This window comes from Sturnira hondurensis, unplaced genomic scaffold, assembly GCF_014824575.4.
Source record: "Sturnira hondurensis isolate 20B ecotype Veracruz unplaced genomic scaffold, ASM1482457v3 Scaffold0002638, whole genome shotgun sequence".
Taxonomy (NCBI): domain Eukaryota; kingdom Metazoa; phylum Chordata; class Mammalia; order Chiroptera; family Phyllostomidae; genus Sturnira; species Sturnira hondurensis.
In genome coordinates this window covers 4,451,954-4,477,550 of record NW_028075269.1, presented here as the reverse complement: position 1 = coordinate 4,477,550, position 25,597 = coordinate 4,451,954, and the positions used below count along the sequence as shown (strand labels likewise).

At 35.0% G+C, this 25,597-nt stretch overlaps 1 protein-coding gene across 3 annotated transcripts in view; it reads right to left on the bottom strand.

The window, feature by feature from the left end:
- LUZP2 (leucine zipper protein 2) overlaps window positions 1–25,597 on the bottom strand; it is a 382,927-nt gene that overhangs the window by 122,865 nt on the left and 234,465 nt on the right. The gene's annotated exons all lie outside the window — the stretch shown is intronic.

Sequence of the window (25,597 nt, the reverse complement as noted above, 5' to 3'; positions counted from 1 at the left end):
AATTTATTTGTTATGAGAGTAATGAGAATTTTCTTATGAGATATCATTTTCTACCTATCACACTGACAAAAATAAAAACATAAGAAATCTAGTATTCAGTGTCATCAAACATGTAAAGCAATGTTTATTCTCATTAATTGCTGTTAGGATTATAAACTAAAACAATTATTAGACTTTTCACATAGTTAAGAAATTTTGTGACTATCTTGAAATTGGAATTGTTAAATTATAGTGTATGAACTTAATCATTTGAGAAATGTATCCACTGAGAAACAACTTATATCATTGCATAGAGACTTTTATGCAAATATGTGTATTTTATAATTTTATAATGATAACATGGAAAACAGCCAATGTTCATTAAAATGTAAACATTCACCAACCCTGGTTAATGTAGCTCAGTGGATTGAGTACAAGCCTGCAAACCAAAGCATCACCAGTTTGATTCCCAGTCAGGGCACATGCCTGAGTTGCAGGCAGTACCCCCAGTGTGGGGTGTGCTAGAGGCAACCATACATTGATGTCTCACTCCCTCTCTTTCTCCCTCCTTTCCCCATCTCTCTAAAAATAAATAAATAATATCTTTAAATTTTTTAAAAGTTAACATTCACATAAATTATGAACATTTCTATATCATGAAGACATTTGCAAACATTAAATACTATGTTTTGCAAAAAAAATAAAATAAAAGGCTAAAAAAAAGAAAAGAAAGTTGCTTACCCCGGGTTATGCAGATAATTAGTTCTAGACTCAAAACTTTAATCCATGTGTTGTGAGTTGTTGTGAAAAGCAGCTCCTTCTGTCTAGATGTGGGCACATCTCTCCAGAGCAGCCCTGGTATGGCCTGTGCTGGTTGCACAGGCTATTTCCACTGCTCTGCTCCTCGCTGAAGCACCTCATATATATGGCTCTTTTACAAGGTATCTATTAGTTAACCTACAGATCTTTACACTAGGTCTTTATCCTCTTAAATGCTATCGGGCAATAATTTGGGATTATTGAGTGCACAGAACTTTCTATCTTGCTCTAAAAAGATACTTCTGTGCTTTGTTCCTTCACTTGAAAAAATCGTTAAAAATATAGAGATTGATATAAAACACCCATATGGCCACCATCTTTGCTTAATACTAACAACAATAATAATACCCTGCACATAGGAAACCACAGAGAAACTAAAATAAATGGGCTTTTCTGTATGGCCCTCTAGACCCTGATGCGCACCCCTGATTTTTCTAGCCAAGCTGGCATGTCTCTGAACAGCTGCCTTTCTTCTACCTCTGGCTCATGGGAAATAAATGCTGGGCTGCCACAGTTTTGAATTTTGCTTTTTTTTTCATCTGGGCTGGGTTATGACATCACTTAAAGGCTGATAAAAAATACATCAATTCACTAAGAAAAAAGGGAATAGAACCTATGCACCCCAATGTTCATAGCAGCACAATTTACAATAGCCAAGAGTTGGAAGCAACCTAGGTGCCCAGCAATAAATGAATGGATCAAAAAACTATGGTACATATACACAATGGAATTTTATGCTGCACAAAGAAAGAAGGAGCTCCTACCTTTTGCAACATCATGGATGGAACTGGAAAGCATTATGCTGAGTGAAATAAGCCAGATGTTGAAGGACAAATACCATATGATCTCACCTTTAACAGGAAGCTAAACAACAAAACAAACAAGCAAGCAAAATATAACCAAAGACACTGAAATAGAGAACAGGCTGACAGTGACCAGAGGGGAGAGGGGAGGGAATTTCAGGGGAAATAAGGGAGGGATTTAGAGGAATCTATATAAAGGATACATGGACAACAACTGAGAAGGATGGAAATGGGAGGGAGGGGGGAGTATGGGGGGTGGGATGGGATGGAAGTAATAGACAGAAAACTGTACTTGAAAAATAATTAAATAAAAAAATTCAAGGGAAAAAAAGAAAAAAGGGAATATTTGGAGATTCATGTTTCTGCCACAAGGATGGTGGTTGTAAAAACTACCTGTAGGGTTCAGTATCAATAACTAGGATATCAATAGGTTTTTTCTCCCAATTACTCAAAATTGTAATACACTTCTACCATTCTAAACCACTTTGAATATGGGTTCAATGGGGTGGCAAACTTAGTGAAGTTCTTATAAAGATAATTAGAAAAATACTTTAAGGTGCCTGCAACAGGCTCTAAGCTGCATGAGACCTTGAACAGTGAAAAAAATTATTCCAGACTATTTATGTATTTAACCCAAATATGTTATCATTGTGGGATACTAAGAACAAATGTGACCTGCAACAAAAGCAGAAGTAACATAGTCATTATTTAGATCTGGCCTTGGGATAAAGCATGATCTCCTTTGCCTTCTTCAAAATAAGTCATTAGGGTAGCATCCTATTTTTTCTCTTCTTTATTTCTTTATCTATCTATCTATCTATCTATCATCTATCTATCTCTCTGCACAAAACCTATAAGCTGCAGATTACAAAACACTTTACTGTTGCTCAGCTTGGTCTAGTGTAACACATAGAGCTCTACGAAAATTTCCTGTAAAGTGTGGACATTCATTTTTATCTTTCTCAGATTGTAGCTCACAGTCACTGTGTGCCCTCTGTATGACTTTGGACAACACATAAATAGCATAATCTCACAATTTACTGAGAATCAATTTACTTTCCCCTTACTATAAGAGATTCCTGAGTCTCAAAGGGACATAACTACTATACTATATTCAAGATCCACAAGACTGTAATTCTATAATTATAGAGTACCAGTCTTGAAAGCTTAGAAACACAAACCAAGATGAGATAAGGCAGATCAAAAAATCCTAAATTATTCTCTAAACCCACCATTACTGTGATTAAAAAAACACTTTACTTATAATGGAGCTTAAAACTTTTTCTAACAAATAATAAAAATGAAATTCACTACAAAGTCTTTGAGAATCTTCCATACTATTGATCACATTCAGTAAGAAAAAATATTTGAGACTATCCTGTGGGGTTATAGTGGAATACTTAAGTGAGGAATGTTTAATTCCATGAGCATGGAAACCATTCTCCCCCAAAGGAAATTGTATTTTTTCAAAGATCTTCTTCATTCTTTGAGAAAATAAAAGACTGTATGTACCTGTTCTGCCTGCGGATCCTACTTATGCTTTTTTGACATTGGTTAGATGTCTGCTGTTTCACTAACTGTGAACAATGTTACTTCTGGTGCCTCTTAAAAGGTGAGTTGTGCACAGGGACACTGAAGACCAGGCTAACGTGGCTCTCTAACGGAGCACGTGAGAAAATAGAAGTGGAGTGATTCAGGAGAAGGAGAGATGAAGAGAGAGAAAAATTAAGTGCAAAGTAATTGGGCCTTCAATTGCGGAGAGCTGGTGTAGATAGGAGGGTGATCTTGAGAAAACTATGCTACAATACAAGTTGCCCTTAATTGGACGAGGATATAGTGGGAATATCAACTTCTCTCATATCTTGACTTGTTTAATAAAATGTTTCATAGAAATATTTCAGGATACTTTTTTTTGAAAAATGAGAATCCACATTAGAATGAAATAGATAAAAATAAGGTCTTAGAATAGATATGTTAGATAAAACATATAGCCTTGAACTCCGCATTTGTGTGTGGGCAGTTTTTCACATGAATCTTCCCATGTGTGTTTGTGTGTCTTCCAAGTATCAAATTTAACACTGTTTCACTGGACAAAATTGATGTGAAATATAGAGCCTATATTTTCATGAACAAAAAGATAATGTATAATAAGCCCAACTTTCATTTTGGTGTGGAAATACAAAACACTGTAGAGACCTGCTTAAATTATCCCCATAGTCCACATTTTACCTAGTACAAGTCAAAATATTTAATTTTCTATGTCCCCTAAAGTCTTGTATGATGCAAATCTTTCCCACCTCTCTGAACTTATCTCCTTCCGAATATCTTTTTGTTCACTACTCTCCAGTTATTAAAGTCTTTGTAAAATTCACCAAGACCACCTTGCAATCTCAGTACCTTTGAACTTGCTTTCAGTTCTTCCTGAAGCACTCATGACACACCCAAACGACCATATGGCTTCCTCCTCTTTCTTATTTAAGATTCAGCTAAAATGTTGCCACATGTTAGAGACACCGACTTTGACAAGTGTTCCTGCTGATTTTCCTATATTATAAAACCTGGCTGTATTAACTTCATAGCATTTATGTCGATCTGAAATTCTTATTCCAACAAAAGCACCAAGAGAACAAGGATATTGTCTGGCTAGTTCTTCACTGAGTGCCCAGCTCTAGAAGTGTTCAGAATATGTAATAGGAAGGTATAAAAATATTTTCGGAATAAATGAATGAGCTGTACAACCAATAAACAATATTTAATGTCTAATATCCTTCACATAAGTGAAGCAAGGAAAAATTAGGATTTTTTATAATATAAATTTTAAAGCTATCATATAGGCAAATAATAATGAAGTACATATCAAAAATCATTAAAGCTACTGAAAACTTCAATCATCTAAATATGAGGATTCATTTTTCAAATTGTGTTCCAATATTTATTTCTCAAAATAAGTATGAAAAAATATTTAAAAGCACCGCCTTAGATTTGAACCAATAATGAGATAATAATGGGTCAGGGAGGTGGACACACTGAGACTCTCGACCAAAAGTGTCATTCATTGAATAACACTCATTAGTGAATAGAAAACAACACTGAGGTATTAGACATTTTATGGGACTCAGGATCCCAAAAGAATGTTAAGCAACAGAAAGAATGGGATATACATAAAGAGATACGTTGGCAATAATACTTAAATCTAACACTCATGAATAAAATACGTGTCATTTAAAGAAAGTGTCATTTAAAGTGTCATTTAAAAGTGAAAGAATTTCACTTCTATGTAGTTCTACTTTAATTTTGTTCTTATTGCTAGTGCTTCTGATGTCACACTGAAGAAATCATTGTCAAGGACAATGTCAAGAAGCTCTTCCCTATGATATTTTTCTAGGAGTTTGACAATCTCATATGTAACATTTAAGCCTTTATCCATTTTGAATTTATTTTTGTCTGTAGCACTGAATAGGGGTATACTTTCATGCTTTTACTCGTGGATATACTTTTTCCCAATGCCATTTGTTAAAGAGATTGTCCCCATCATCTATTCTTGGCTCCCCCATTGACCCTCAGTTGATTGTAAGTATGTGGCTTTAAATTTTGGCTATTCTCTTCCCTGGCCTTTATGTCAGTCTTTATACCAATACCATATTGCTTTAATGACGGTAACTTCTGCACAGCAAAGGAAAAAAATCAGTAGAATAAAAATGCAACTTAATAAATGAAATAAAATGTTTGCAAACCATATGTCTGGTAAAAGGTTAATATTCAAAATATATTTGCAAGCTGATATTATTCAATAGCAGAAAAACAAATAACCCAGTTTAAATTTGGCAAAGGATCTGGAGACACACTTTTCACACAAGACATACAAATGGCCCTCAGATATGTAGGTGTATAGAGAGCTGCTCAGCACCACTAATCATCGGGGGATGCAAGTCAAGCCCACAATGAGAGGACCCCTTCTCCATCACTGATAGAAATTGAAGATGATGTGGCTGCTATGAAAAACAGTATGGAAGTCTTACCAAAAATTAAATTACCACGTGACCTGAGAATCTCACATATATTCAAAACAATTTGAAATTACTATCTCAATGCGATGATTGCATTCCCATGTTCATCCCTGGGCTATTCACAATAGATAAACTGGTAAAGAATAAGTACATACAGTGGATACTACTCAACCTTAAGAAAGAAGGTAATCATGCCATTTGCAATGGCATCAATAAAACTTGAAAGCATTATACTAAGTAAAATAAGCCAGTCATAGAAAAACAAATATTGGATGATTTCACTCATATGAAGTATTTAATAGCATTAACTCATAGAACTGTGGACTAGGATAATGTTTAAAAAGACTAAGGGGGATCACAGAAAGAAGAAATGAGGAATTGTTCAATAGGTCAGTATAAAGTTTCAGTCGTACAAGTTGAATTAGTCCTAGGGATCTGCGGTATAGCACAGTGGCCGTGGTCAAGAACCTAGTGTTGTGTCCTTAAAAACTTAAGTAGGAAGATCTCCTGTTAAATGTGCATACCACAAAAAGGGGGGGGGGGTGACACAAGACAATTTTGAAGATGATGAATAAGTTTATTATCTTGATCATGGAGATGATTTCAAGTGTGTACATAAGGTCAAACTCATCAAATTGCATATATCGCATATGTACAGTTTTTATATGCCAAATATACCTCACCAAAGCTGTTTAAAAATGGACAAAAAGAAAAAGCCTTTCACCTACTATGCACACACATGCACACATATACGCAAATAGGCACACACTCCTGTGATGAAAGAGTCATAAAAGAATACATAAAATGTACCAAAAGGAAAGTTAAGTAAAATTGGTTTACAAATATACATCACAATATAGTGTTCAGAGGAGTAGAACAGCAACAAAACCTTCTTAGGCTCCATTTGGATAGAGCAGGGGGAAAATGAAAGCCAATAGTAGGTCACAGACATGTAAGGATGTGGGGATGGGAGAGAGAAAGAGAAAGGAAGAAAGTTATGAAGAGAAAAGAAAGAATGGAGGGAAGGAAGGAAGGAAGGAAGGAAGGAAGGAAGGAAGGAGAACAAGAAGGAAGGAAGGAAAGAAAAAGAAACCTCATTGACTTTAGACATCTGTAGTAGAGGAAATAATCTGTCAATAGGAAAATAACATCCATGAATTGTCTGCTCCATTCCGCATGGTAAGGCATTCTGGACAATTCTTTTGTGTCTCATCCTCATAACAACCCATAACAACCCTGTAAAGGACATGTCCTTTGCCAGGGATTCAAAGAAAAGAAACTGGGATATATTAAGAAACTTGTCAATGGGTACACAGAAAATTTATTTTCACTAGGATATGTACAGAAGTTAGTGTGACTCCAGAACTTATATTCTGTTTCTTTTAATATTAAGCCAAAAGCAAGAAACATGTTTGCATATATGCAAAATCCATGTGCACAGAAGACAATGTGGTGAAGGCAGGGACTGTGGTGACGGGAGGCAGGGGCTCAGTGGAAGGGGGAAGGAGGGTGAATGAGGGAGATCTGTAATGGTGTCAACAACAAAAAAATAATAAAACAGTAAGCCTCAAGTATTCAAATATATTTAGTGACATGTTGGCATGTAATTTTAATAAATACCTTGAGGTGAAATTGGAAAGATGATAGTCTGCCACACGTCCATGTACTTTACCTACAGCTCCATGATTTTTATCTATTCTTATATTATTGTATATTTAATTAACCTAAAAATATGCTCTCATGTAAAGGATAGTAGTAGATAAAAGGCAGCAACCTGCTAGGTTCAAGTGACAAAAATGACATAAATTCATGTTTACTAACACAAATACTGTGTAGCAGAAAATTTAAGGTCAAGAGCAAGTGTGAGAACAGGGTGATAAGAAGGTAAGTTTCAGGCTTACTATCAGTTGAAATAATCATGAATTCAATAAAATAGTAAATAGAAGTCCAGTTTGAATTGAGTTGGTGTTTATAACTCAAAATTCTATTAATATAATGGTCTGGAGATAGCATCTGGAGAATGAGACAATTCACTCTTGTGCATACACTCATTTATTCTACAAATAGTTGATGAAAAGGCACTGTGTTCTCAGTACTTGTTTGGTGTTGGGAAATGTGTACATTGGTAGGTGCCGCTTGCAACAAAAAAATACTAATTAATGCAATGGGATAATGAGCTAATCAAACAAATGGTAAATAATTCTCTTCTCCACAAGAGAAAAAAGCAATTACACAAAACAGTATGTGTGCTGTGTTATATTTACCTTTTAATTTTGCTAACTTTTAAGATAGCAAATTTCTGAAATGTAACAGTGATTTTTACCAAACATTATTTCTACTACATTGTTTGAAAGGCTTTCCAATGCCTTCTACTCACTAACATATTGTTGTGCACATTCATTTATTGGCTGCAAAGTGGAACATGAACTTGATTGTCTATGTTTGTTTCCCTGGCTCAGAACTTCCACCAAAGTTACCAATAATTACTAAACTCCGAAAAGTCTCTTGGTCTCCGTGACTTCTAAGATCATCTTATCCTATGCCTTCCACGATATCAGATTTCCTCATTTTAAATATTTGTCCTCTGGTCTTTCATTATGACACACTTGCTTCCCATCCAACTACTTGAGTTATCTCTAAGTCATTCTTATTTTTGCTCCATTTCCCCCCACATTCTCTTACTTGCTCACCAAAGTCATCTTGGATATGAATTTCAGATCCTCATATTGTTCACGAATTCTACCACCAATACCTTAACTTCATTTTTATTCAGGTCCTGTCATTAATTTCCTTTACACCCAACCCACTCCCCACATGAATGTGAGATGACCCTTCCTAGGACAAATCTTAATCAGGCAAATCTAAATCACATAACATTCCCTTATGTGAAAGTTTCTGGTAGCCTTATGTCATCTCTGGCTCTCAATTAACTTTACATTCTCATCTCTTATGACTTTCCCGGGACTTCTTTTTTGAACCTGCCCTCTTTACTAACACACACACACACACACACATATGGTGTTTCTTTGAACCTAGTATGCATTTCCCCTCCTCTATAACTTAAGCATCATTATAAATGGGTATTCAGTGTGGGTTCCTGGACATACATGTAAACAGAGATATCTAAGTGGCTAAACCATTAATAGAGCACACAGTGTTTGGATATGTGAGACCAGAAGTATCTACTCACCTAACAACTCACTTCAGGAGTGCTTTTCCTCACACAAAAATTGAATCTTATCACTTCCCTACTTAGTTCCTCAAGATCTTCATATATATAAAATCTATCTATAGATAAAGAGATAATACATTGAAAAAATACATATATTAAAAATTCATGGGGAGGGCCTTTCAAAAGCTAGTTCCTACCATTTATCTGGAATCATTTCCCAGCACCCTGTGCCTGGCTCTCGGACTTGATGTGTAGTTTTCCAAACATACTGTGCTTGCAGACTTTTTTCTTTCACTTCCCATTACATTTGCCTCACCATTCTTCCTTTCTCAGAAGCAAACATATCTTATCTCAGAGTCACCTGTGTATTATATTTTTGACATTCTCAGACATTCATGTTTTGCATGCCCAGGGTGTCTTCTGTATATTTTAACAAAATAGCATGTTTAATTTTTTTAATTATTTGCAAGTATGCCTTTTCAATGCCTGAAAATATTGAGCTTTTGCTATGAGTACTAGATTTTTCTTAGTTATTTTAAGAAAATAACTAAGAAAACAGGTACAACTTTTGATCTTCAAGCCTACAGAAAATTGGGAAAGATGGACATTCTATAAGCAATAACAAAAATACATATACAATTAAATATTAAAGAATGCATGAGAATATAGTGTAGGAGACAAAGTATAGGAGACAAGAGAGGCTTCTCTGTAAAAGCAATGTTTATGTTTAAAACATAAAGATAAGCAGTAGTGATGTCTATTGCCTAACAATGTACATAGCCAATTCATGGTAGATGTTTGTTGAGTGAATGAGTAAATGACAAAGTAAAACTTTTCTTCAATTTTCTACATAATTATTGAAAACTTCTGTAACATTTAAGAGTTCAAGATTTATCTCATAAAAATAAAAATATATTTAACACAAATAATTTAGAGTAGAATCCTGTAATGATTACGGCCAAGCTGGGTTCCACCTCCCACCTCTAGATACTGGTGTGCGGCCAGAATAATATTTGATATGATTTGTTCCCAGCTCTATGCCAATTTCTATAAGACTATTTTTCATCTCTGGTATATAAATAAAATATGCTCAGTGTTTTTCAAGTTGGCTGATAAATTAATCATTATAGTAAATGCAACAAAAAATGTTGTATCTAATTTTTCCTTAAGAATGCAATCACTTTTGTTCTCTGCCTTCTTGACACAAAGAACCTGATCACCATCCACCCGCAAGATATATCATTCATCTCATCACTCATCCACACAAGTTTTTTGAAAAATTTTCTACTGACAGCTAACTCTATTTTGCTAATCTATGTAGAGGAATGGAACTAAGGTTGTTTTAAAAAACTAAGTTGCTGCCACTCAAAAAGCTTGGGGAATTTTCTAGCCTAATATATTTATTTGAGCATAATGTGGCCCATGCTGGAGATTTCCCTAAAGCACTTATTCTGTAAGCATTTGTAATATGCCAGTAGGGACAAAAAAGACACTAACAAATCTTATTATCAATGCATTTGCAAAAATGAGTTGAGAAATAAATCTATAAGACATGAGCATATTACACAGTGTATGACAGACTTCTATTTGGAACAGGAGAAAATAAGTAGTGCAAGAAATTGTGATGCATTTGATAATTCCATTTTCTCAACAATGATTTTCTAAAACTCCAGTTCACTCTGCAATTGGACAAAGCTGCCAGTTCTTGTCTTCGCTAAAGACAGAGATCTGTACCCTCCGCTGTGGTATTAAAAAATCTGTCTTTCACTTCACAGCTTTCTTCAGTAAGGAAAATTCTCACAAAAACTTCAGCAATTTTGAATTAACTTTGTTGATCAACCTGGGGGTTGGAAATGGGAGGGAGGTGAGGAGGGCTTGGTGGGTGGGCTGGGCTGGGAGTAACAGTCAGAAGACTGTACTTGAACAACAATTAAAATAAAAGAAATGTATTTTAATTAAAGTTTGTTATATCTCTGTATACAGTTTAATATTGTTAATAACATTTATTGCTCAGAAACGCATGTAAATTTGAAATATTATTCTCATTTTACAGATGATGAAGATGATTATCAGTGAAATGGGGTTATTTACCAAATTACCAAATAATACAATCTGAATGTAACTATCTGACTATAGCACATAACCATTGTGTTATATAGTTTTCAAATCATTTTGTAAGAATATATCTTTCTAAATTTTATCTTGGAGGTCAGGAATTAAAGCATGTTATAGAATATTGATAATTAACTCTTTTTTTCTAAGTCATAGTTAAAATATTTACACAACTAGCATAAAATATTAAAAATACTTGAAAACTTTCTATACCTGAAGAAAAGCAAACATCATGAACAGAAAATGTTTCATGCACTTGTCCTGTACGGCACCTGCCACCCGCAAAATGAAGATGATCGCAGTACCTGCCTCAGTAGCCATCATGAGAATTAGGGAGATAACTGATGCTGGCAAAGCACTTAACACAGCAGTTACCAAATTACTGAGTAATGGAGCAAATTCTGACTCTAGATGTTTGATTTCATAGCATCAGTTTTTTATAAAAATCAGCTTTGGGTAGGGGGGAGATATTTGGCTTATTGCCATATTTGTAGGAGTATTTTAATAAAATATGTGTCTTTGCTATATGTAATACATATATACATATATAATTTGTTAGTATTGTTGAATTAGACCAAAATATTTTCCAATATAAATAAACAAGAATACATTAAGTGCCCTGGACTTGTTCTGCTTAGCATCACCAGCTTTTTCCCCCAAATCTTTTAAATCATGCTCTAAGAAGCCCCAAATCACTTATTTCCACTTAGTCCCACCATTCATTGTTAGAATCTAAACTTTTACCTTATCTGAATGTCATTGTCAGAGGGATACAGAATATTCAAGCTTAATTTAAAAAAAAACTAATATGCTTCAATCATCGTATTTCTAAATAGAGCTAATGTGGTACAATCATCATATTTCTAATTAGAGCTATCAGCTTCAAAAAAGTCACTAATTTATTTGTTAAAAAGAAAAGATAAGAGACAGATATGTTACAATAAACCAATTTCACTCTTGAGTAGAGACCTCTTAGTATTCCCACCTGACACTAATCCATTATACTGTATTTAGATATTAAAAATTTAGTTCCTGTCTACTATATGCTATTACACTCCTATTACTATACTCCACTATATCCATGTAAAAGGAAGAGGTATTTCAGATAATCAGTATTCAAAAGCCAGAAATGCAAAACAGCATTAAGTAATTCAGCATTTCTGGGACAAACGCTCTATATGGGGAGTGGTAGGTACAGGATTGAATGAAAGAAACAGGAACCAAATAAGGACTGTGTATACAGCACATGCTGAGATGAAATAGAGAAACATAAGGCGGTGGGCCAGGAGGTCAGGGGCTAGATGACTCCATCAGTAAACATAAGATAACAGTGGCAATCTGCAATAAAAGAGTTTCAGTACAGTAATACGTACTTAGCAAGATGCTGAGGAGAGAGAGTGGACAAGATTTGAGAGTGAAAGAAAAGGACTAGAATGACTGCCAGTCATGTTACCTACATAGCACAAACTGTGACAGAAAGATTAAGAGTTGTTTTCCAAAACACCAGGTCCTCAGGTTTACTATAATTATTTCACGTGTATGTTTAATACAGGCATACGTCTAGTGAAAGTATCTGTAGTTACCAGCAGTTTCTGAGAATGCATGTCACTTTTCTTCATCCCTCATCTATGCAAATGCAAAGGAAGTATCTAATTTCACCTTTTTTTGTATATGAGACTTTCAAATAGCTTTGCAAATATTATCTCATCAATACTCACATTATCTCTATGAGGTATGCCAAGGAGTAATTTATTCCTATCTTTGCAGGGTAAAAAGAGGTTAAGTGACTCATCTGGGGAGTAGAAATAGAAGCTCAGTCTCCTCACTTGGCTCATTCAGTATAATAGCAAATGTCAAATAGTTATTGATAGTTCATATGGCTTGAGTTGTACAATTTTTATTTACTGGTAAACAATGAGCTCAGGAGCAAGAGTATTGAAGATTGCTTTTCCAATACAGGCTTTTTCCCCCTTAGTTCTGGGTAAACTTTTCCACTGACCTGTCGTCTAAATAAATAAGGATCTCACGGTGATGTTGAACATCAATTGATATAGCCATAGAAATACGAGGAGAAATGTTCACTGTGTAAAATTTGATGTTTGTGTGTGTGAAACATCCTCCTGCAATCCATCCTAATAAACAAACATGAAGTACATATTTTGAAGTTTTCTAGCACTGAGTGATGCTCTATGGATGAGTTTGCCATACATTCTTTATCATACCTGGTGAGCAACTATGATGAAGCATTACAGTGCCCATTCTCATCAACAGATGGCAAACGATCACCTTCTCTCGTCAAACCGTTGGTTTGTCATCCCAAGGGAATTTTTAGTTTCCCGTGCTTTCTCGAATTTCTTTCCACTCTTGTGGCTCTTCCTATACAGTGTCCTTCATTGATCTCTCCATTGCCTAACATCAAAATATGGAAGTGCCCCTTGGGGCCCCACTGCCTTTTAACTGCACTGCCTCTCTGTGGATGATCTTGACGCATGCTGGTAGGACCTGATGGTGGCGTGGGCCACAATGGAGTGCCAAAGAAATAAGGAATAGAAAGCTAATGCACTGGCTTTGTGTTAAAGGTAGAGCTTCCAGCACTTCCAGAATGACAAACTGCAAGGGGCACATAAAAGACAACCATCAAAGGTGACTCCGTGCTCTTTGGCCGAACAACAAAAAGGGTAAAGTTGCCATTAACTGTGTTGGATAAGACTGTGAAGGTAACAAGTGTGTGCTAGAACACATCAGGAACTCAGTTGTGGATATGCTACATTTGAGAGGATTATAAGGTATCGGAGATGGATTAGTGCTCTAATTAGGATTCAAAGAAGTAAACAAAACCAGTACAAGATCATATGGAACATGGAATTTATATTAGCAATTAAACCTTTCATAATTATGAGAGCCAGTAAGGTAGTGCCTGGAAGGCCGGCACACGTGAGTCTGGTGGTGGGCCTAGAATCACCGTAGGATAATAACAGGAGAGGAAGTCAGTAAGGAAGTCGCAAGGGAAACAAGGCGAACAAGGTCAAAGCAGAGCCTTTAAGAACAAACTAAAACCTGCAAAAGCAAACCGGAACAAATACAACAAATGGAGACCCGTGTCTACTGTTCACAGTCTCTAACTTCAGCAATACATGTGACCTTCAGAAGAAGCTGCTGTTTGCCGTGAGCTTCTGCCTCAGGACTCAGGCAAGTTGAAAGATGAGACTCCATGGAATCTGTCAGAACTACAAACCAGGCACTCGACCCATATCAGCAAGTGAGTGGCAGATCAGTGACACTAAGTATGTGCCACAGTGACACTTGGTGTCCTCCACTGACCTTCAGGGTATAGTGGCTACTGTCTTACAATAAACATTCACTTCGTGTCTTTCACTCCTGTCAGGACATCATTTTTCTCTTGAGGCCTCCCAGACCACCGTTTTTAATTGCGATCCTACTCTCTCACCCAACATCTTCATCCCTGCTTTATTTGTGTCCTTGCCACTTTTTATTTCACAGCAGAGTGTATATCCATTCTATGTATGTATCTTAAATTTTCCCTCATCCACTAGATTGTAAGCTTTGAGAGTAGGTTTATTGCCTGTTCTGTTAAACAGTGTTTCCCAGTTCTGACGCATGATAGGTACTACATAAGGTCTATTGAACCAAAGGAAGAAGTCTTCATTGAAAAATTAAACAGCCTAAGTTTTTTACAAATTATAATAATATAATTCTATGACATGCCATTCAGAGAGAATGGCTTTTATTTTTAACATCCTTGAAAACAGCTGTTCTAGTGCATTGATTAGTTTGAACTGCATGAAATGGCTATTTTGAAATTATTTTTAACCCACCAAAATGGCAATTTCATGCAGCTCAACTAGATGCTAAAGAGAACTCAAGGAAAAAAGCAACGGCATTCTCCTGTCTACAAATGAAATTGATCTATGTTGCATGTTTTGTGTGCCGTGTATGTGTTGATTAATTTTCTCCTTTGACTTTCTCCTCGTTTCAAAAAGCTGATTCTCATATGTTCCTCCTCCTTTACTCATTTTCTGTTAATCTTAAGAATTGATTGTGTTATTCTTATACATTCTATTTATTCCAAACAGTAAAGTAGGATCAAATTAAGGGAAAATTGACTTCTACATATAGTTCAGTAGGAGGAGGAGGAAAGCATGTCCTTGGAATTGGGGCGCTACATTCATGTGAGATGCTGCAACGGGGATAAGAACAGGATGAGGAAAGAGTGAACAGTTAAAAAAGGAAACTAACTCATTGATCACCTGTGACGTGTCAGCAAATTGCTAGTTTGCTTCCTCAGCAGTTCTGCAAAGTCAGACCTCTGCATTTAGATGACTTAAGGTTAATAAAATTATCCAAGCTAATATGCACTTTATTTATTTATTCACCTATTTATATGTGTGTTTGTACTTCGTATTTTGGTAAAAATGAATTGAAACAGCTTTACAATCATACATTTAATTAATCATAGCTCACAAAGGAACAAAGCTCTCTCTCTGATAGCAAATGGTTTGTTTTTCCAGCTAAATTATGCCCATCCTTTCTTAATATAAAAACATACTAATGACCAGGTAATATTTTCTCTTTCCAAAAGAACTGCGTTCACCTGTTTGCCTAAATGAAATAAAATGACAATAAACTGTTTCAAAATATTTCATCATTTCTAATTTAAGCCATAGTAATTCCAAATTGACATAGTATCTCTAGGAAAACTTAAATTTTCTAGGAAAAAATAAGCTCTTTAGTAAACTCACCTTCTAGTACTATATGGTCCATTGGCGGTTTGTTCAGTGGTCATTTCTATAACAGAGCGTCAGGGTTTATTTTATTTCTTTAATTTAACTGAAGAGCCAGACCTGGTTTTGCATATATATTTAACTTATTCTTGTGTTTTCCAAACCTATGGGGAGGACTCATGATTGTTGGGGGGAGGAGAACCCATGTGAAAACATTAGTTTTTCTGTAAATCTTTCTCAACATATTTTTCATGTAGCCAACTATTTGTTCAAACAGAGGTAGATGTAAATAAAATGTGGCACTGAGCATGAATTGAGCAGGCATACATGCTCTTACGTGTTAAAGTCATTTGAGGAGTAGTCTATATTATAGTGTTGTTATTTTATATAATTAATTACCCTATACTGAAACGTGCATATATGAAATTTAAAATAAAAGTTTTCTTAATATTACCATTGATGGCTGGGGTGTTATATTTGACTGCTAAGTACACTGGGGTTAAGTTTTGGCATTACTCTCTCTCAGGAATGCCAAATGTGGAGAACAATATACGGAGTAAATACACTTAAATTTTTCTTCCATTAGTGCATGGACCAGGCAGGTTTAGCACGGCAATGTACACTACAAAGTAATCCTATGTAAAAACTTTAATTAAATCAATGTATTAGATTTTTAGATGTGCATCCTAAAGTTTATCTATACTGGAAAATGTGAGATTGGGATGAGGGGTTAGAAGTTGGATTTGAAACCTGTTGCTTCCACTCTGCAGATTGGCAGAGAAATAATTAAAATTTCTAAGCCATGTTTATCAGATAATACCTACAATAAAGGTTTGGTGGGTATTGGGATTTGCCAACCTTCAGAACTGTGTACACTGTACATCCAGTCAGAAGCTTAGATAAATACAGGATAATATATTAGGGGTCTTCACAGAGATACAAGCCAAACATTATTAGAATTTACACTGTTTAAATCCCAAAATTTTTCTTGACTGTGTTGGATATAATATGACCATCAGACCTATGTTGGCATCATGTGTTTCCATGGTGAAGTTGTTATTTACAATTGGAAATGATCATGTCAGTGACAATGCTTCATAAACTCTAAAAGACTTCAAAATATCTATTATGATTTTTATATTGCTATTATCATAAGTTCTATTTCACAAGACGTTCAACTTTTAAAGTTATTACCTTCTGAAAATTAAAAACAACTGGGAAAGTGCGGAGAGCAATGTACTCAAAGTACGACAAAGGAAAAAAGACAGTTGTCAGAATTCTTAGATAGAAATTTAAAATCTCAAATCTGGACTCGTGACTTGCTTTATTCTCAATGATGTCTAGGACTATTTATTTAGTCAGCTAAATTAATTCAGCCCTTATATTAAAATTCTTATTTACTGTAGCAATCAGTTAGCAAAATATGCTTACTGCCTGAAATTCAGGGAATATTAAGTTTGCTTAACTCCTTCTGATATAATAATAATAATAATAACAACAATAATAAAGTATTACTTTTGTAAACTAACAGTAATCTCTAATGCCAGGAATCACAATAACTTTCCCATAATTTATTCAATATTCACATCATTATTGGGAGATAGCTATTGTTATATATCCTATTTCATGAATAGAAAACTAAGACACAAGATGTTGTATAAGTTTACCATAGTCATAAAGTTAGTATATGGTAGGACTGATACTTGAACCCTCTTCTGCCAGATTTGAGACTCAAGGAATAATTTCTCTTCAGGGAAGCAATGCAAAGTCCCTTGAATTTGATAGCTCATATGAGTTTCTCCAATTTCCTTTGTAGATAAAGGTAAAAAAAGTTTCTAACTCATATAAATGTTGTAATAATTGAGTGAGCTCAAGTAGATAGAGCACTCAGAACAGTGCCTGCCACCCTGAAAGAGCCCAGTAGGGGTTACTTATTTTTAGGATGATGATAACCACAAGAACAATGATATCCATGGGGGAGGAACAATAAGAGAAAAAGATCACAATGAAATGCAGCCCTTGCTTTCTAGTGGTTTAAGCTTCTACTACTGTAATAATATTTAGCTTACAAATTGCTTGTCCCTCAAAATTCTTTTTCCCTCAGAAGTAAAGCTAAGCACAGGAAGGAAAGCTTACCCAGACAAAACAAGTCTAACTATTCTACCCACTTCTTGTACCAGCAATACTGCTTTAGCCACTTCTGCTTACTATTTACATTACTTTTACAGGAAATGCAGCTGGGGTCCACTCCCGAAGCCAGACATGCAGGGGATTCTTTCCCTTACTTCATTCTCCCCAAGCTCTAGGAAATTCTTTCCCCTCACCTAGCGGGAGGCAGGGGGAAGGGGAAAAGGATGCTCAACAGGAAGGACAGATGGGCTGCTATATATAGTTTGTAAGGCCAGTTGGCAGAAAGAAGTCTGCCCTTTCCACCTGAACTCCCTAGGCTGAATGCCCCTGGTGCATTGTAATTGGATGTTGCACACAAGGCAGATAAAAACTTAGGGCACTCTTCCCTGGTTGTGGTAAAAACTGACTGCAAGTTCCTCAATTCAAAGTGATACAAAATATAAGATACCTGTGGCTTCAAGAGAAAAGGCTAATTATGCTTTAATTTTTAAAATAAGAAAATATACAAAAAAACAAAGCACCTGTATATTTCACAGAACATCATATTTAAAAAAGTGAAAACAACCTTTAATCCACAAAACAAAAGAAAATCAAAGCAAAATTGGGCCTAGTATTATAGGTTATCCTATTTGGAAAATTGGTCTTGCTCTTAGATGCTTTCTTTATGTTTTTCTTAATGATGCTGTGTCACACATATGTCCTCCGTGCTTCTCTCACAACTAACAAAAACTTTAAAATGCCTTGAAAGCAATATATGGGGAAAAGGTACAATTTGGTAAGTTGTACTCAACTTTTGGCCATTAACTCTCTACCAGTGCCTGGTCATCAAATTTCTAAGAGAACTTTGTCAGTAAATAGCGATCCTAAAATAAGTCAGTTGAATTACAGACTTTTTGGGAAAAATCCTAAAAGTTCTTATCTGACCAGTATAAGATTAAGGTTCTAATGACAAAATGTGTTTCCCTTAAATTATGATCCATGATTGGATGGGAAGCATCTTTATTGAGACAAGCCATTTTGTCAGTAGGAGAAAGAGCTTTCAGCACTGACTCCAGTCCTTTGCTTTGTGACCTTGAATAAGATTCTTTAACCTCCAAGCTCCAATTTCTTCATGTATAAAGGCAAAACAAGGATATATCTTTCAAAATAGATTTTAGAATTAAATGAGATGATTTACATAAAAGCTAATCCATCACCACCAAACCAGTATCACATGGGACGTTAAAGGGTCTTCTTTAAAAAGAAGAAAGATGAAAAATACAAATAATAAAATGACAATTAACAATCTATGTATGAATAATCACTTTAAATGCAAATGATTAAATTAAATGCTCTAATTAAAAGACATATGAAAGCTGAATGCATACAGCTGCTGCTTCTTTGTTCTTGACTTCAAAGAATTTTTAATTTTTTATTAAAGTTGCCATGCAGTATTATACTAGTTTTAGGTGTACAACCCAGTGAGACCATGACATACGCTGTATACAAGAGACACATAGAAATTGAAAGTAAAGGCATGGAAAACAGATTTCATAAAAATGGAAACAAAGAAACAAAAATCTGGGGTAGTAATTCTTACTCCAGACAAAATAGATAAAAAAAATAAATAAATAAACTAACAAACAAAATAGAAACTGACTCATAGACACAGAAAACTTTTTTTTAATGTATTAATTGGGGGGGGCGTGGATGGAAAGAGAGACAAAGAAACATTGATGTGTTGTTCCACTTATTGACACATTCAGTGGTTGATTCTTACGTGAGACCTAACCAGAGATCAAATCTCCAACCTTGGTGATGCTCTAACCAACTGAGACACCTGGAACATTTTTAATAATTGCCAGATGGGAGCAGAGGTTTGGGGGAAGGGAAAAAAGTTGAAGGGATTAAGAAGTACAAACTGATTGCTACAGAATAGTTTAGGGGATGCAAAGTACAACATATGGAATATAGCCAATAATATTGTAATAACAATACATGGTGTTAAGTGGGTACTGGATTTATCAGAGGGACCGCTTAGTAAGTTAAATAATGTCCAATCACTGGGTTGTACACCTAAAACTAGTATAATACTGCATGGCAACTATAATAAAAAATTAAAAATTCTTCGAAGTCAAGAACAAAGAAGCAGCAGAATGTACGGTTAATTTTATGTGTTCATTGGACTGGTCTTCAGTGCCCAGATATTTGGTCTAGCATTATTCTGGATGTTTTTGTAGGAGAGTTTTATGATGAGGTTTACATTTAAACTGGTGGGCTTTCAGTAAAGCAGATTGTCCTCCATAATTTGGCAGGGCCTCATCCAGGCAGCAGAAGAGGAAATGGAATAAGGCATTGCCTTTTCTCCCCAGCAGAACGCAATTCCGCAAGCAGGCAGCCTTTGGGGTTTGACTGCAACATTGGCTCTTCTCCGGGTCTCCAAACTAACTTTGCAGATTTGTACTTATCAGCCTCCATAATCATGTGAGCCAATTGTTTAGAATAAATATCCATGTACCCATGTAAAATCTTATGTAAATTACACATACTTCCTATTGGTTGGTTGGTTTCTTTGGAGAAGCCTGACTGATACGCAGGGATATTAACTGACACTGTGGGTTGAGGGGAAGGAGGTTGAAGTTCGAGGACAGTGAAGAAAATATAAAAAGGGCTTTATCCCAATGGGAGAAGCAATGGAGTGTGCAATGAATGAGATTACAGGGACTGCTTGGCAATAGTAAGGACCCAATTGAGACAAATGATCAAAAATTTAAAAATGATGTCATTCATCATACTTATTCGATTTTTACCTGCCATAGTCTCCTATATTGAGCCAGGCATAAAGGGACTTAGATTTAATTAAGTTTGGGATTTAAGAGAGACGAAGGAGTATTTTAGGGAGTGATTGTTACTTTGAGTAGTGAAATCTAGGTTGAAAAAAGAAGAGACACAAGAACATGAAGAATCAAAGAACAGTAAAAGGTATGAGCTCAGTGGATGTTTGTCTGGAAATGAAGGCTAAACAAATGTTAAATGCTAAACAAATGCTAAACAAACTGAAAACCAAATGCTTCTTTGTACCACATCTCTCATTTGTTAAGAAATAAAATCCCATTGACAATCAGTAAAATAATTGCTGTGCCTTGGTACGTGCTGTTAAAAGACGTCTATGTCACTGTTTTTAGAAAGAATGCCACGTGCTGGGATAGGCAGAGTTTTCTATAAATGGTTCCCTACACGAACACATTGTGAAGAGAACATGTCAAATGGTAATTTTTTAAGACATCAAAATGTTAACAATATAAAGGTTTTTATACAACACTTAGAAAAATAACACGTTTCCATCGGCCAGAGGGACAGATGGGTAAAGTCTGGGGATCTAAGTTTCACACACATGTGTATGTATCTATGGGGTGTATATAAATATGTATTTAGACAAATAGATATTTATAAAACAATATATATAAAGGTAGAAAAACTACCAAAGATGTGAAATAGAGTTGGAGATGGAGCTAGATATGTTTCATACATAAATTTACTTTTTGCTATTCACCTCTTATTTTTTTCTCATACTGTGATGCTTTGAACTCTTATGAAAACATAATTAAACTTTCCTTCAGTACTCTTTGTCCATTCCCGATTTTCATAACTTGTTTTTAAGGTTTCTATGGAACTGTCAGAACTAGTGTTTACCAAGGGGAGTAAGTAGATGAAGGTTTTTCCACTCAAGTGGTGTCCCAGTGCCCGGCTCCTTCAGGGCTCCCAACTCTTTACAAGGACCAGGGCTTTGCACAGCTGGCATCAGTAATTACAGTTTTGATAATAGTGATTATGTAAATCCCCAGGGATACTGCAATCAAGTGTGTTACATTCGGGACCTCGTTCTGTGACAGTAAAGACAATTATTCAATATCCATCTGAATTTCTCCTCTGTATTTAACAAACCACAAAGAAAATAAATATGAGAGAAGGGAGGATCATGAAGAGAAAACAAATAGGGATGGGTGTTAGAGAAAGAATCAAGAAAAATGTGACTAAGCAGAAAAAAATAAAGTATATCATTTGAGAACTTTCATCCACAGTCTTATTACTGCTCACACTGATATGTTTAAAAAACAAGAAATATAAAAGGTTGCATGTTGCATTAAGGGTCACAGGCAAAATATTAATTATGAAATATTTTATAAGCCATTTTTTATTTTATATAGTAAAATTACCTGTGTATAAATTTAAAAAATTAAGTATAATCAAGTATGGTATTTAAGAAGATAAATATTCATATTATGCATTCTGCAGAAAAAGATATTTTTCTGTTTCTATGCATTTCTTCAAAGAGAAAGAGCTAGGTACATTTATAAATAATATATTGCTAAGTAAATCAAGTAGGAAGCACTAAAAATACATAAAATGAATAAGTATAAACAAATCACATGAGAATATAACATTTTATGTGTTTTAAATTGATTTGCAATGATAATACTAGTTGCAATGATTATAGCTAGCATTAATGAGATGCTACCTTTGAGCTGGTTGCTATTCTTTCTATATACTTAAAATTTCACAATAAATCTATGAGGTAGATGCATGATTATCTTATTTTATAGTTAAAAAATGTAAGAATGAGATCCCGAATTGCTGAACTTACAACCGATACACATTCAACTCAATTTTTTTTAACTTCAACATTCTGAGTCATGGAAAAACACAACTGCTTTGTAAATGTTGAGCTTGAGGCTCTGGAAGAGACAAAATAATCAAAGGAGCTTAACTTCACAAGACCTTCATTGGCTGGAGACTCAGAAAGATGCCCAGTGGTAGCTATTGAAATAAATAAGGTCTTTTAAAAAATCATTTCAGGGAATCAAAGGGCATCTGTCAGAGCTGTGTAACCTGAGTTAATGGACACCTTCAATTTATCTCTCATTGCTCAGCCATTAATTTGATGATTACCAAAAATACTCAATACCATGAAAAAAAATTGTATAGGTACTGATTTAAAAGTAAAACATAATATTTTCATCTACAGAGGCATCAGGTCTATATTTGTTAGATATGTTTGTATATTCTTTTTTTCCCTTTATAAGATGACAAAACAAGTTTCTATTATTTTCTTTGTTACCATTTTTGTTCCTATATTGAACATACATGCATACAATTATAATAGAGAAATAAATTGACCTCCTTAAAAGTTTCACTACATATATAAATATATATTAAATATACATATGTATTTTATGCATTTATTTATTAAACCATACAATACATAATATGCTTCTTGTTTTTCACTTTCCCTGAGACACACATTACAATCTCTTCATAATCCTGAGGAATTTTGACAACTCACATAAAAAATGTAATCATTTACCAAGTGCCAGCAGGGGACAAATTCTCCCCCAAGGAAGAATAAGTTAATACAATGGCATGTGCCATGACCCCAGATTCTCTGAAGGGCTAAAACCTACAAAGTTTATAAGCACAAACTCAAATCATTGCATTTGGAAAATGCTTGCAGGAAGTTATTTCTATAGTTTCCATGAGTTAGAACCAATGCCAGTTTGAAATCAACCAACCACACAAAAAAGTCACCTTTTTGGTGCCTTTTAAAGTCACCAACTTGTCTATACAGTGAGAATGATGGGCTCCGTGCAGACGGAGGTCTCTGGCTTTAATGGTGTGTATAGTACTACTTATGTAGAATCCTAGCCAGAATTTGGTTGTCAGATAAAATTATCTTAACCTATTTTTTTCTTCATTCTAACCATGTTATGATAATACATTAGGATTGAATTGACCACCAGGATCATTATGTCAAGCTCATTGTACTTCCCAATAAAATGTCAGATTCTTCCACAAATACATCATTCATATTCCCAAGTAAATAGCAGTGTCTTTACAGGGCATGGGCTATTTAAACTACTCAGTTAATATTTCAAAGCAAGATTATTATTTATTTAATAATTCACATATTGGCACAGAAAGCTGGCACATTTTTAACACAACTTTAATCATAAATTCTCCCACCCATTTATTTATTAATTCCTTCTCTCCTCGTTCCTCTCTTCTTTCTTACCCGGAAGTATTTAGAGCGCAGCCTTCCTTAGAGTTTAGTGTATAAGACAGACACATTAACAGAAACTAGTCAGCAAGAACGATGGAAGCCACGATGGAGAAATGTGTACGGCATGTGGTGGGAACAGATGAGGAAGTCAATTAATTTACATGAGAGGCTCTGAAATAAAATCACAGAGGTGTGTTTCAAAGACGAATTGGGTATCTGATGGCAGGGAGGAATGTGTATGAGAGGCATGGAACCTACAGACATAGGGGATGTGACCCCCACTTTCACAAAGCTGTGAAATGTATATGTAAATCAGTGTACTCAGTTTTAAATAAAAACTGATCCCAAGTGAGTTCTGTCTAATATCTGGATACTCACATGCAAATGCATATACATGTATATATTTATGCATATGCCTTTGCTGTCTAGCCATATGCCTCTTTCAAAGTGACACTATGTTGAAAATAAGGATAATACAAAATTGAACTTTTGTGCAGACTCTACCTTTCTGTAATCAGGAACATGTAATATAACAAGCTACATTGTAGGGCCACTAATTTATTATTGTTCTGTCCAGAGAGGGGACTCAGACACTCTGAATGAGTATTAATTTCAGAAATCCAGAGTGCTTGACCACATGGCTTTAGAGAAAGAACATGCTCTTGTGATAAAACTGACAGATTAGAGAGTCTGATTCACTATCACTAGACAATAAATTCAGTTTAATTTTCGAAGAAAACAGATAAGTTACCTTATTTTTTTTTTTGTATAAAAAGCAACTCCCAAAGAATTGAAGGAAAGACTGTTTGCAAGAAATCTAATCAAACCAACACTACTAAGCAAATATACTACTGATAATAGATCCTTAGAACTTATTATGTCACCATTTTTCTAAGGAAATCTTCAAAGATTCTTAATTAAAAAGGAAAAAGTCTTGGTATGTAGTTTCAATATTAATCATTATAAAAATAATAAGGGTCCTAAACTTATGTGACAAATAAAATGAAAAAATGCAATAAAAGCACGATAGAATTTATATCCAGTTAAGGGAACTTAATTAAGAAACTTGCCTCTGACATTATTGAAAAAAGAAAGTTCTGTTTTTATAAAGGTTGAATCGTGTTCTCTTCTGTTGATTTGCAAGACTTTGAAAATGAAACGACTCACACCAGATTCGAAGTCTGTGTCTTGGAGTGTATGTAATTGTGCAGTATGAGAGAGGCCTTGGAGCTACACAGATGGCAGTATTTTCAATACAAATCCCAAGTAGTAAGAACTCTCCTTCTTACCAAAGTAAGTTTCCCCCTTCACCTCCCAGAATATTGATTCGGTAGAGAAAAATAATCACACACACACACACGCACACACACACACACAATATATATAGAGAGAGAATTCAGGTTAGGTACTCATTAGGCAGTTATTAAAAGTTGCTCCGTGTCATGTATTGCATTAGAAACTGGGAGTAAATAGAGAACTGATAGGAACTTGCCCTTCCCCATTCTAGACAAGTGTGATGCTGTGTGGCGACTTCTGAGATCTGAGAAGTGTGGGGTAATGCCCAGACACACAGAGGGGCACAGATCGAGCTTTGATAAAGATGAAGCAAAATCTTTCACAAAAGTTGAAGGATAAAGATCCCGATAAAAAAAACCACTTTGCCTTATTTGAGCAAGAACGTAAAAAAGGCAAAGATAAGATGGAAAGTCCTCTGTGTAAGATATGAACCAGATCTTAGAAGAAAAAGACAGTTTTCAACATAAATATAATTTGCAGATTGGAAAAGAATTTATCAT